Source organism: Megalopta genalis, chromosome 5 (assembly GCF_051020955.1).
Source record: "Megalopta genalis isolate 19385.01 chromosome 5, iyMegGena1_principal, whole genome shotgun sequence".
Classification (NCBI taxonomy): Eukaryota; Metazoa; Arthropoda; class Insecta; order Hymenoptera; family Halictidae; genus Megalopta; species Megalopta genalis.
Genome location: NC_135017.1, coordinates 8,669,489 through 8,682,627, shown reverse-complemented (window position 1 = coordinate 8,682,627; position 13,139 = coordinate 8,669,489). Strand labels below are relative to the sequence as shown.

Genomic DNA, 13,139 nt, shown 5'->3' with positions numbered 1-13,139 from the left:
CAGACCTACTTTGACCATTATTATGTTGGGGACTCTCTAGAAAATCACGATTTTTGTGAATTTTTAATGACTCTTTTTAAGAGTAATTACTATGTTGAAAATTCTTTAGATAATCACGATTTTTGTAGGCTTTTTAACAGACCTACTTTGACCATTATTAGGTTGGAGACTCTCTAGAAAATCGCAATTTTTGTGAATTTTTAAGAGTAATTATTATGTTGATGATTCTTTAGAGTATCACAATTTTTGTGGATTTTGCTGCGTTGATCATTATTGTGTTGGAGATTCTAGAAAATCACGATTTTTACGAATTTAGAATGGTCCTTTTAATGGTAATTATTAGCGAATCACGATATTTGTGGACTTTTAATTGTCCCCGTGATCATCGAACCGAGTACTTCATATAAAATCACGGTTTTTCTGTGCCATTTTGTGAAACATTCTATTATCACGAAACGATTGTTCGATGCTGGCAATAAATTCCCCAGCCCCAGTGAAACGACCGAACGACCTGCACAGAGTATGGCTCCGAAAATACATGTAGCGATCCGTGAAGCTCAATGAAATCTGTCGCGAGAGCAGTCAATGGCACTCAATCTCTTTCGCATGTACATTTTATCGAATTAAAAGTGACCTGCATTAAGAGGAAATTTGTCTACGGAACAACAGAAACGTTCCACGGTTTCGTGCATCGCGGCCTGAGAAATTGGCTGTAACATTCATCGTCGCGCGACGATTTTTGGGGATAGCTAGTAGCTGGTGTCGACGCAGGATCTACGGGCGATCCAGGGGATTACGCGGGAGTTCTCGAAACGCAACAGGCGTTCCTCGGTCTGGAAGCGGCGGGAAGGATTTGTGGACTTGTGGACACACTGGCGGCTGCCAGGTTCCAAGGATTTTGCTCCGTGATCGGGCATCGGCCGAGGGGATTCAACGATTTCGTTCGGCCACGCCGAACTTACGATAAGTCTTGTGGGAAATCTGGGTCGAGAGGGCGACTTAACCGGTCTTCAGTCTTTAACGTTCAGAGTCGAACATTGCGAAACGAATGCTAACCGCGTCGAAGATACGTGTCGTTTAACCGGAGGCAAAGTTCTAGGCAAATTTGTTCACAGGCTGGCCAAGTTTCGAATTGAGTCTTAAGTCCACAACATTCAATTTCGCATTAAGTTGCTCACGATCGAGTCTAACATTGAGTCTCATCAATATTAACATAATCAAGGTGTATGATACTTAACGATTGACAGAGTCCACATGAAATTGTTTCCGGATCTACTTAAATCTATCATTGCACATTGAGTACTTAATATTGAGTATAACAGTGAGTGTAATATTGAGTCTCTGATATTAACATTGACATTCCTCAATGTCTACGATGTTTAACGAACAATCAAATCAAACATCAAATTTTTACCAGTCCTCCTAAATCTTGGATCAAGCTTTGAACCCATAACATTAAGTTTAACATTGAGTCTCTGATATCAACATTGACATTCATCGGTATTTGCGATATTTAACGAATGATAAGTCCAGGAACACTTTTTTCTAGTTTGTGCAACAATAAATCTTAGATCAAGTCTTGTGTCCGCAATATTGAGTTTAATATTGAGTATAACATTGAGTGTAACATTGAATCTCTGATATTAACATTGACACTCATCAATATCTACGCTATTTAACGAATGATGAAGTCCAACAACAAATTTTTACCAGTCCTCCTAAATCTTGGATCAAGCCTTGAACCCATAACATTAAGTTTAACATTGAGTCTCTGATATTAACATTGACATTCATCGATATTTACGATATTTAACGAATGATAAATCCAGGAACACTTTTTTCCAGTTTGTGCAACAATAAATCTTAGATCAAGTCTTTTGTCCGTAACATTGAGTTTAATATTGAGTTTAACATTGAGTCTCTATCATTCACATTGGCACTCGTCAATATCTACGATATTTAACGAATGATAGTCCGACAACAATTTTTCTCTAGTCTGCGTAAGTTTTAGATCAAGTTTTGAGTCCATAACATTGAGTTTAACATTGAATCTCGCAGTGAGTCTGTAATATTAACATTGATATTTTTCAATGTCTACGATATTTAAGGAATGATAATGTCCAACAACACTTTTTTCTAATCTGTGCAACAATAGGTCTTAGATCAAGTCTTATATCCGTAACATTGAGTTTAACATTGAGTCTAACATTGAGTTTACCATTGAGTCTAACATTGACTCTCCAACATTAACATTGACACTCATCAATATCTACGGTATGTAACGAATGATGAAGTCCAACAACAATATTTCCTATTCTGCCTAAGTCTTGGATCAAGTCTTGAGTCCATTCCATTGAGTCTAACATATTGAGTCTCTAACATTAACATTGACACTCTTCAAAGTCTCCGACATTTAAAAAACAATAAAAAACTAAAACAAATCTTTCCCAATCTGCTCGAGTCTTGGACCGAGAGACTCGAGTCCGTCCAATCGAACTCAACAAAGTGGAATTCACCGAGCGCCAAAGTCGAGCAAAAATGTTTACTCTGCGCCCGTTAATTCGTACCGTAACCTCGAATCGTCCAACAAATCGAAAGAAAACGAACAATCAACCTCCAACGAACCATCGTCCCGAATCGCGTTACGAATAAAACGAACATGGGTCAAAGTGTTTGCTCAAAATATTTGCAAAATCCGGCCAGTACGTTCCGCCCGAGCCTCGAAAAAAAAACCACTGTACCAGAGATTAACGACGCCTCTCTAGTTTCGCAACGGGGAATCAATGAACTCGCGTCTCGCGATCAGAATCGGAATCGGAACCGGGATCGGATCAGCGGCCGAGCGCGGTCGACCGAACCGCGTTGTTTCGACCGAGTAACTGTCGAGAGGTGCGTGGGTGGTGTTGCAGGTACCGCGGCTCTCCGTGGCGTAATGGGAATATCAGGCGTCGCGACGTCAGGCGTTTGCCGCGCTCCGGCTCGTCGGCGTCGCTCGGCGGAGCTCGTGCGCTGCCGCGGCGCGCCGTCGTCGGCAGCGCGCACCGAGAGAGCCGTGAGCCAAACCGGCAGGAAAATTGAAAACCCTTCGATTATTCCGAGTGGCCGGGAGGTTTTATCGCGGCCTAAATCCTCCACGGATTCCTGCCCCCGTCCCTCCCGCCGCCGTCCCGCCGCAGCCGCCTGCAATTTTCATGAAAACAAGATTCCCCGGACTGGCCGGCCGCTGTGCGATCATTCCGAAGCGTTTCCGACACTTGCGGCGTCGTTCCGAACACTTCTTGATATTATTTGGCCCGTTCTCGTCCGCAGCCCCTTTGGGGAAGGGTGGTTTTCCCGAACAGCTTTGATTGTTTACATTGCAAAATCCTCTCGGTGACTTTTCGCGCGACTTTTCGTTTCCGCCGTATTTTCTGAGCCGAATTTTTTACGGTGCTCGGAAGGGTTCGGGTATTAGGGGTGGTTCTCGGGGTGACTTTGATTTTCCAAATCCTAAAATCCTCCGGGGACCGTTCGATCGTTTTTGTTCCCTCGAGTTCCATCGGGAACGAATTTTCGATAATATTTTTTACATGATGACCGTGTTAAGGGTGGATTTTTCAGTGAATTCGATATTTTTTCTCACGTTTAAAATGGCCTGGCGACTGTTGGATACGATTTGTTGTATCGTGGGCGTTCAACAAGTCGCATAATTTAACGCTGGATTTACGGAACCCGTGAAAACGACGGATCGCTAATTTGTTCATTTATTTCAGTTTTGAGTTAAATATTGCAAACGCAACAAATATAATAATATCATATAAATATTGCGTGCGGCAAATATTGCACGTTCGTTCGAAATCCGAATAAACGTCTCGTTGTTGCTTTAATAAACTAATACAAATCAGCTGCTAAAGGGTGGTGGTAAATCTAGCTGTCTTAAGGGTGGTTTTTAGGATACGATGGAAACGTTCGAACCTCTAAAAATTAATTCCCCTACGAACAAGCTTACGCCAACATTTATTCCTTTTTATTTCGCCCTGCGCGCGCCCTCTATAATAAACACCCCCGGGAACTAGCATCGCGACTCACCCCCAAGTAAACAAAAAGAAAAAATCACGAAAAGCCGCCCCTTAGTCGCAAGAAGAACGAAGAGACCTGCCCGAACGTCTCGGAGCATTCAGAAATTCTCTCGTCAGGATAAAGAAGACGAGTTCGCGGCGAAAGGGGTGTCCAGACTGACAGAGGAATCAAAACCGGCCACTCGACAGCTACTGTAAAATTCAGGCGACCGGTATCGCGTGCAAATCTTTTCAATATCCCGGTCCCTCGGCGTCCCCGCAATTTCGCGGGAACGGAGCCGAAGAATCGTCCGCGCGATGCCATCGTAAACCGTGCTCCGGCGGCGGTCGGAAGGGTGCTTTCACGTGCGGTCGGGCGGATTATAAAACTTTAAATAAAATAAGTTCAGAATCGCGGTTCGTGCCGGGATATGACGGCTGTGCCAGGCCGGATGCCCGCGGAAAAAGCTGTTGCACGTCGTTCCCGGGGCCGACAGGCGGCGCGCGGGGCTGGCCGGGGGTGGTCGGCCGGGTCGTATGTTTATTCAAACCTGTCTTATATCACATTTTCATACTAATGGACTTCTTCGGAAGTTCGTCTTCGGCCGTGGACACGCCGTAAGCCGTTAAACACGAGCCCGGGTCGCCTCGCATTATCTTTTCGCCGCTGACTAGGCGAAACTTTGCATTATGGGGCGCGTCGCGCAGCCCTCACAGAAAAACCGATCGAATTTAAATGAGAGATTATGCTTGAGGACGGCAACCGGCGCGAGTCCGGTTCGCGCCGCCCTTTAATAACAGCCGTACCATCGACACGGTCGCCGGTGGTAAATTTATTTTCCGTGTGGGAGGGGGTGGAGATTTTTATTTTTTAATTCCCGCTCACAGCCCGGATAGCTTCGCGATCGCGTTCCGTCGAAAACCGCGCCGGTTAGACGCCACGGTGTCTGCAAGTTCCCTTGACCACAACCGAGGGGGAAAGTCGAGCAGGGGCTGTTAATCGCGGGACGAGCATCGGGGGATGGGGATAAAAAAGGAGAGAGACCGGAAACGGCTCGTGGATTTATCGCCGGGAAGCGTGTCGCAATTACGATCCATCCGCGACTCGCCAGATTTACGATACCACGGGCAATCTGTTCGAAAACACAGGGGTTGGGGGTTGCTGGCCGGGGGCCGGTGCCGGGGGGGTTGCGAGGTGGCCGCGAACCGCGGGCCACCCTTTCATCAGCGGAGCTTTTTAGAATTCATTTTCGGGTTTAAGCTTCATTTCTCGCTGGTCGGAATTAAGCCGGTGTCGCGAGGGCTTGCCGGGGGTTGGCGAGGGGGGCAGGGGGGTTGGCTCGTTGCGGGGACGAACGGCAGATTGGTAGGCGTTACCGTTGCCCCGCTGCCACACTTAAGGGGTTCCCGGGATAACGAACGAACTACGCGACGCCGAACCAACCAACCAACCCCCCCTCCTCCTCCTCTTCTCACCCCCCGGCGGCGGTTATGGTTGCGGCTCGGCGCGCGGCCGGATGCATCACCGGCGAACCCTCACGGTTATTCCGCGGGAACAATCCGCCGAGCTTTTTTGTAATTTACGACAATACGAACGCGACCTCGCAGAATTACGAGCCAGCCCCCTCGGTGCGACCCCCGCGCCTTTTGCCACCCCCGTGGCCGAGTCTGCGCGACGCCGGGAACACGTTTAATCCGGGAACGAAGGAGGATGCCGGCAGACGAGTGCGAGCTCCCAGTTTTCGAATTTCTGGAGGGGATGGAAAGCGGGTTGGATTCCGCCCTGGTTTAGAGGGTTAAAAGCCAGATGCGCCGCGGCCGGTTTTTCCCGCGACTGCGATTTCTTTTTCATTTCGGAAACGCCCCGACGATCGTTGGACACCATTTTCTGCACATTTTCTGCGGATTGTGACCCGAGCTTTGCTCGCACCCCTAACGGGGAAAAAGAGCGAATTTTGAAAAAATCTAATTTTTAAAAAAACGCATTTAATATTTTAGGAACGGATAATTAGATTTTGGTAATAAGTGTATTATGAAGATTTTTAGAATTACACGAAGGGATTTTTTCAAATATACAGGTTGTCCCAAAAATGTCTGGTAATCCAGAAATAGGGGTTGCTGCGGTCATTTGAAGCAACTTTTTCCGTAGCAAAAATGCAATCCGCGGCTTCGTTTACGAGTTATTAACGAAAAACGCTGACCAATGAGAGGCGCGCTCTAGGCGGCGCTAGGTCCGAGCAGTCCGAGCCCAGTTTCGCTCATTGGCTCAGCCATCTCGCGCCAGCTGGTCCCGGCCTCTCATTGGTCACTGTTTTTCGTTAATAACTCGGAAACGGAACCGCGGATTGCATTTTCGTTGAGGAAAAAGTTGCTTCAAATGACCTCGGGAACCCCGCATTTCCAGATTACGAGACATTTTTGGAACACCCTTATAACAAAATAAAAAAAGATAAATTTTTTAATAAGGTATTAATACCTCTCCCACATTTACATGTGTTAATATCGCGGATCTTCTCTGAATTTCATGTCAGCAAGGAGGAGGAGCTTGTAGAAATTCGAGGGGTCGTTTCGGGAGAACGTAAGGGTGTTTCGATGCTCGGATAATACAGTCGGTAATGAAAAGACGGTGAGAAACATGTTGGCCGAAGTCGGGGGTAGGTTTTGAAATGGATATGCGCTGTCAGACTTCGACGGGCCAGAGGAGCTGCGAAGAAATATTTAAAGAGTTCGCTCGCTATTCTACTGGGAGCTGGTCGAATTCTCCTGCAATAGTATCTCCTGTAATATACAGTGATTCGAAACTTCCTTTGCACATTTGCACAAAGTCTGGGGTGGTATCTTTAGCCAGAAAGTTCCAACGGGATCATTGATCTTCGAAATAACAACCTAGAGACAATCTTTTCAAATTTCGGCTCCCGAGAAAAATATTAGCGAACCCTCGAGGGCAAAAATCCAGCCCCCTCTATACTAAAAATAATTATCAAGAATCGTTGCTAAAGGGTTGAATGGCCCCGTTTGCTTCGCGGTAGCAATTATCAAAGATCAATGCCAGCTGTTAAGGTTTCACCGGCGCGAAGGAAAAGTCGTGCGGGGTGAAAGTTAGCCCTGAATCGCCGGCGGGGGTTGAAACGATCAGCCCCCCCCCCCGGACCCTTTGTCTGCGGCAACAATGTTGAGACGCAGCGAATGTTTTACGAAGTTTTAATCTTTATATAGAGCGATGCATTTTCCGATTACGCAGGCCCCGGTACAAAGAGAAACGAGGGGGCGGCTACCCCTGTAGGAAACCCCCTCGTCACGGCGGTCGCAGTTTGATAACGTTATCCGATGTCTGGGTGACCGGGGCCGCCGGCCCATTATCCGCAATGTTAATTATTTAGGAAACGAGCGCAAGGTGCCCGAGCCTACTCGTCCCCCCGTGGAAACTTAGGGGTGGAGCAGGCCGGCTAATTTCATGGAGTTACGCCCGCGACCAATCGGGAATTATTCAGGAACGTGCTACTTCGCCGGGCCGGCTCTAAAAATATCTCCTTGTCGACCGAACCGGCACTGACAATCCGAGAAACAACCATACCAAAGATAGGAGAGTGACATTCTCAACAGCACTGTGAAAAAATGTCATCGTGAAAAAGCGTTCCCTGACAGAAATCATTCAAAGATCGTCCCACTGTCCGAGGCAGAAGCGGAATAGTAAATTAAGGGTCACGCGAGACTCGAATTCATTTCGGGGTCAATGGTCTGAGTGACGTTCTGACAATTTGTCAGAACATCATGTTTGAACAAACAATTTGGCGATTTAGTTTTCGATTGGATCTTGAACCTGTAATATCAACTTTCTAACGTTGAGTCTAATACTGAGTCTAACGTTTAGGATGTGGCGTTAACACAAACGTTGCTGAAGCTACAGAATATTTGACGAGTAACGAAGTCCCATCAGAATTTTTTCCTAGACTACTTTACTCTTGCACCATATCTTCAGTCCATGATATTGAGTCTAACGTTGAGTCCACGATATCGAGACTAACATTGAGTCCACGATATCGAGACTAACATTGAGTCCACGATATCGAGACTAACATTGAGTCCACGATATCGAGACTAACATTGAGTCCACGATATCGAGACTAACATTGAGTCCACGATATCGAGACTAACATTGAGTCAATGATATTGAGTCTAACATTGAGTCCATGATATATTGAGTCTAACATTGAGTCCATGATATTGAGTCTAATATTGAGTCCATGATATCGAGTCTACCACTGAGTCAATGATATTGAGTCTAACATTGAGTCAATGATATTGAGTCTAACATTGAGTCCATGATATTGAGTCTAACATTGAGTCCATGATATTGAGTCTAACATTGAGTCCAACATTGAGTCTACAATATCAAGTCTATAACATTGAGTCTACAACATTGCGTCCATAACATTGAGTCTACAACATTAAGTCTATAACATTGAGTCTACAACATTAAGTCTACAACATTGAGTCTACAACATTAAGTCTACAACATTGAGTCTAACATTGAGTTTAACATTGAATTTACCATTGAGTTTCTAGCATTAAGTCTCCACCAGAAACAGTAACATTGTTCAAGTTGGCGGCTTAATTTGTTCTTGTGAAATCCGTCCCGAAAGTGGGATATAATTCCGCCGGAACCAAGAGAAAGATCGCAGGGTAATAATTATGCAAACAATAGGAAAATACGAGAAATCGATTAAAATTTGATTCTCAATTTTGCGAAATTTTTCACCGAGCTCCCTCAACCTGCAAGATATTCCACGAGATAACATCCCGCACCCCGCACTCCAGGGGTGGTTCTTCCCCGATCGTAGGAGGCGGTCGAGAGAAAATACTTATCGTTTCGTAAGATCCACTTAGCGGCGAGTTGGCCAGCAATTAGGTGAAAAATCACGCGACAGAGACCCGCGTAACGGATGATGGTGTTCGGTACGGGTGGATTCTAGGGCTGGTTCGCGACTTGCGACAGATTTGCATACGCTTATTTTGTCAATAGACAGTGTTTTCGCTGCGGGGAGGGAAAAAATCGTCGGGTGCACGGCTTTTGTATAAACAGCCGCGGAAACACACCGACGAACCGAACGGCGGACCGTGCCAAGCGGAATAAAAAATTACCGATGATTCCGCGAAAGAAAAATCGCTGCCTGTCCCTTCCACCGGAGAAATTAAGGGCAACCTGTGAACCGCGGGCTTACGTGCTTGAATTTTAGCCCCTCTGCGTCGTTCCGATATTTATCCCGGTTAAGCGGCCACCATACTGCGGAGGACGTTTAACCGGGGTCTGCACAAGGGGTGGCCAGCAATTACCAACCTCTAAATCGCCAACAGACAGCTCCTCCGGCAGACTCGATAAATTAATTTGTCAAGCTTAGAATTCTTCGAGCCGCGCAATTAGTCTCTGACGATCCCTAATTTTCCTACGATCATGAAAATAACGAGGGTAGTCGACAAGTGTCGACCCCGAGAGCACCGGAAGACATTTTCCGGAGTCACCGAATTCCGGAAAGTAATTTTTCATTGGACTGCACAGCGTACTGTTCAGGCGATGCGATTAATTCCTAACAAATCCCTAATTTCTGCAACGGCGCAGACAGGACGGGGGATGGTTTTTGCTCGAGTACACCCAGTAGACAGGTGGAGAGGACGCACCTGAATAATGTTCCGGGACATCGTGGGCTGACGTTTGTCGTGGCGGTGCCTAGCGTGCCGCCGCCGACTATCCTAACGTAACTTACCCCCTGGCCCCTTCTCGGAGCCCCTCGGTCCGCCAGGACTCATAATTGTCCCCGTCCGAGCTGGCATATCGCGGAACCGAGCCGAGAGACACGAAAGTGGTTATGCGCATTCCCAACCTGAAGAAGCACCGGGGGTTTGTGGGGGCGTAATGAGTAGCGATGGAGTCAAGGCACCTGGAACGTCAGACAAAGCCACCGACTTGACCTGCCGGCTCTAGGAATGCGGGACAGTGAAGGTTCTACAGCTGGCAGCGTCTCCTAAACACTGAACGTGTCTGAATGCTAACTCCCGATAGCTTCCAAAGACTCCTAGTCATGCTTTAGGACATATTCTTGGCTCTAGGTCTGTTTTAATCCTTTTTCTAGGTCCCAGACTTGATTTAATTCTCTTCCTACGTTCTAGATCTGGTCGATTCCTTCTACTAGGCCTGCTCTAATCCTCTTGATCTAGAAAAATGATAGAGATCTCGGGTTAGCACCAACGATTGGCGTCTCCTAAACACTAAACGCGTCTGCACGCTAGCCCCCGATAGCTTCCAAAGACTCCTAGTCATGCTTTAGGACATATTCTTGGCTCTAGGTCTGTTTTAATCCTTTTTCTAGGTCCCAGACTTGATTTAATTCTCTTCCTAGGTTCTAGATCTGGTCGATTCCTTCTACTAGGCCTGCTCTAATCCTCTTGATCTAGAAAAATGATAGAGATCTCGGGTTAGCACCAACGATTGGCGTCTCCTAAACACTGAACGTGTCTGGACGCTAGCCCCCGATAGCTTCCAAAGACTCCTAGTCATGCTTTAGGACATATTCTTGGCTCTAGGTCTGTTTTAATCCTTTTTCTAGGTCCCAGACTTGATTTAATTCTCTTCCTACGTTCTAGATCTGGTCGATTCCTTCTACTAGGCCTGCTCTAATCCTCTTGATCTAGAAAAATGATAGAGGTCTCGGGTTAGCACCAACGATTGGCGTCTCCTAAACACTGAACGCGTCTGGACGCTAGCCCCCGATAGCTTCCAAAGACTCCTAGTCATGCTTTAGAACATATTCTTGGCTCTAGGTCTGTTTTAATCCTTTTTCTAGGTCCCAGACTTGATATAATTCTTTTTCTAGAGCCTAAATCTGCTCTATTCCCTCTACTAGGTCCTAGGCCTGCTCTAATCCTCTTGATCTAGAAAAATGATAGAGGTTTCGGGTTAGCTCCAACGATTGGCGTCTCCTAAACACTAAACGTGTTTGGACGCTAGCCTTTGATAGCTTCCAGAGACTATTAGACCTAGTCTAGGACATATTCCTGGGCCTAGATTTGCTCTAGTCCCTTTTCTAGGTCCTAGACTTGCCATAATCCCTTTTCTAGATCTAAGAACTGCTCTTTTCCTTCTATTAGGTCCTAGATCTTCCTTAATCCTCTTGATCCAGAAAAGTGCTAGGGGTTTTGAGTTAGCACAAACACGTCAGAGGACTATCCTATAGTTGGAGACTTTGGCAGGTGCTAGGTCTGCTTTCACTCCTTCTTCTAGGTCCTCATAGATTTAGTGTTAGGATTTCTGAGGCTACGAGTCTCTAGAGCATAAAGGTAGCTAAACAGACAGACACTCCGGGTCCTTAAAAATGAAAGAGCCACGGTCGGAAGGCTCCCGCAGTCTCCAGATCTCGGACAACCCCCGGAGAACCAGGTCACCCTTCTCGGCCTGCCCAACAATATCCTCGTTTGCCCGAAGACGCGGTCCTCGAGCGTCTCCAGACGCTCATTGCTTGAAAACTCGCAGCGGAGGGAATTGAATACCCATCGCTAGTGATGAGAGCTCGGCGACTGAGGGGCGGCGAGGGGCCGGGGGAGTCGAGGGGCACCGTGGATCGTCCCCCTGTGCCTCGCTCGCGGCTGAATACTTGAATATTGATTAAGCATGCACATCGCGATTACTGGAAGCAGGTAAACGCGCTTTCCAGCCGGGCTGCGTGTCTGCGGATATTTATACGGGACGTTCGCCTGTCCCTGCCACCCTCTGCCCACCCTCTGTCACCCCCTGCCGAACCCTCTTTGCCCTCCTGTTGCCGGCGCTAGGCGGAAAACCGTCTGGACGAGCCCCGAGATGAAGGGGCCGACGATTTACGATCGGACTACGGAAGACAGCCTCCCCCCTCTTATTGTCCTGTCGCAGGCCGAGATAGTTGAAAGTCTGGTTTTCCGCGGCAGGATTTGGATTCTGAGGCAACGCGGAGGCAGGCCAGCCGAGTGACTCGTGGCCCCGAAGTGGCCGATGATTAAAGCAGAGCCATCACAGATCCCAGTGAATAGGTCAGCCTATTTGCGTCATCGATCTCTCGGAATGCGACGCTGGCAATCAAAGAATACCGGCACCGACAGGCTCGCGGCTCGTGGCGGCTAGTAGAAGCCACTTGTCACGTGTATTTTTCCCCTTTGGTTCCGCGCCGATTAGTAGAACAATGAGCTCGTCAGCGGTAAGTAGGTTAAAGAGAGAACCTGCTCTCGGCTCTCCTATCCGGAATGAGCGAAAAAAATACCGAGTGCCCGGCGGTGATTGCCGATTGTCGTGGAATGCGGTTCGCGGAACCATTATCGCGGACGTATCCTCCGGGCCCCGGCGTGGAAACACGCGTAATCTACATTCCTAATTCGCTACGTAGGTGGCGGCCGGGCTCCGGGAAACATCCGGAGATCGGATCGGGAAAAAACCTCGCCGGCTGAAATCTGAATTCCCGACGCCAGGCGTGGGTGGTCGGCCACCGTCGAAACCGCGCGCCCGCCACGGCGGAACGGTTTTCCCGCGAGTCGCGTTACTTTTTCGGAACGATCGTCGCGGGATGACGGGGCACGCTCGAAAAAATTCTGTCCAGCTAGGAGGAGGACCGGCCGGTCTTTTCGATCAGTCAGGCTGCTGGAAAACGTGTGGGGTGTTCGAACTTCCGTCGTCTCGCCTCCACTCGACGTGTCTAGAGCGGCGAAAAAGTCGCTGCGAAACACGGAGGGACAAGGGAGACGGCCCTCGAGGTTTGAATATTCACCAGGCACATCCTGGTCGGCGTCCACCTGACCCTCTTTCTGCCGGAAAAATCGGCACGTTCCCGCCCGTCTTCGAGGCTGCTCGAGCAGCCCCACGACGAGACAACGACTGAACGACTTTTAATTAGAACGTCGGGGACCGGAAGTTAGGGAGTGACGGCGATGTCCGGGCGTCTCTATCGTGCTGAAGAGAATCGATATCGCGCGTTGGCAAAGCAGAGTTCCTTCATTAACGATGTGATGTACCTAGGGAAGTCGCTGCAAATACTGCACCGACGGAGACAAAGATACTGTACCGACAGAGCCAGTGCTACTGTACCG

At 47.9% G+C, this 13,139-nt stretch overlaps 1 protein-coding gene across 5 annotated transcripts in view; it reads right to left on the bottom strand.

Moving 5' to 3' along the window:
- Positions 1-13,139, bottom strand: part of trol (terribly reduced optic lobes) — a 195,700-nt gene that overhangs the window by 113,673 nt on the left and 68,888 nt on the right. The window lies entirely within an intron of this gene.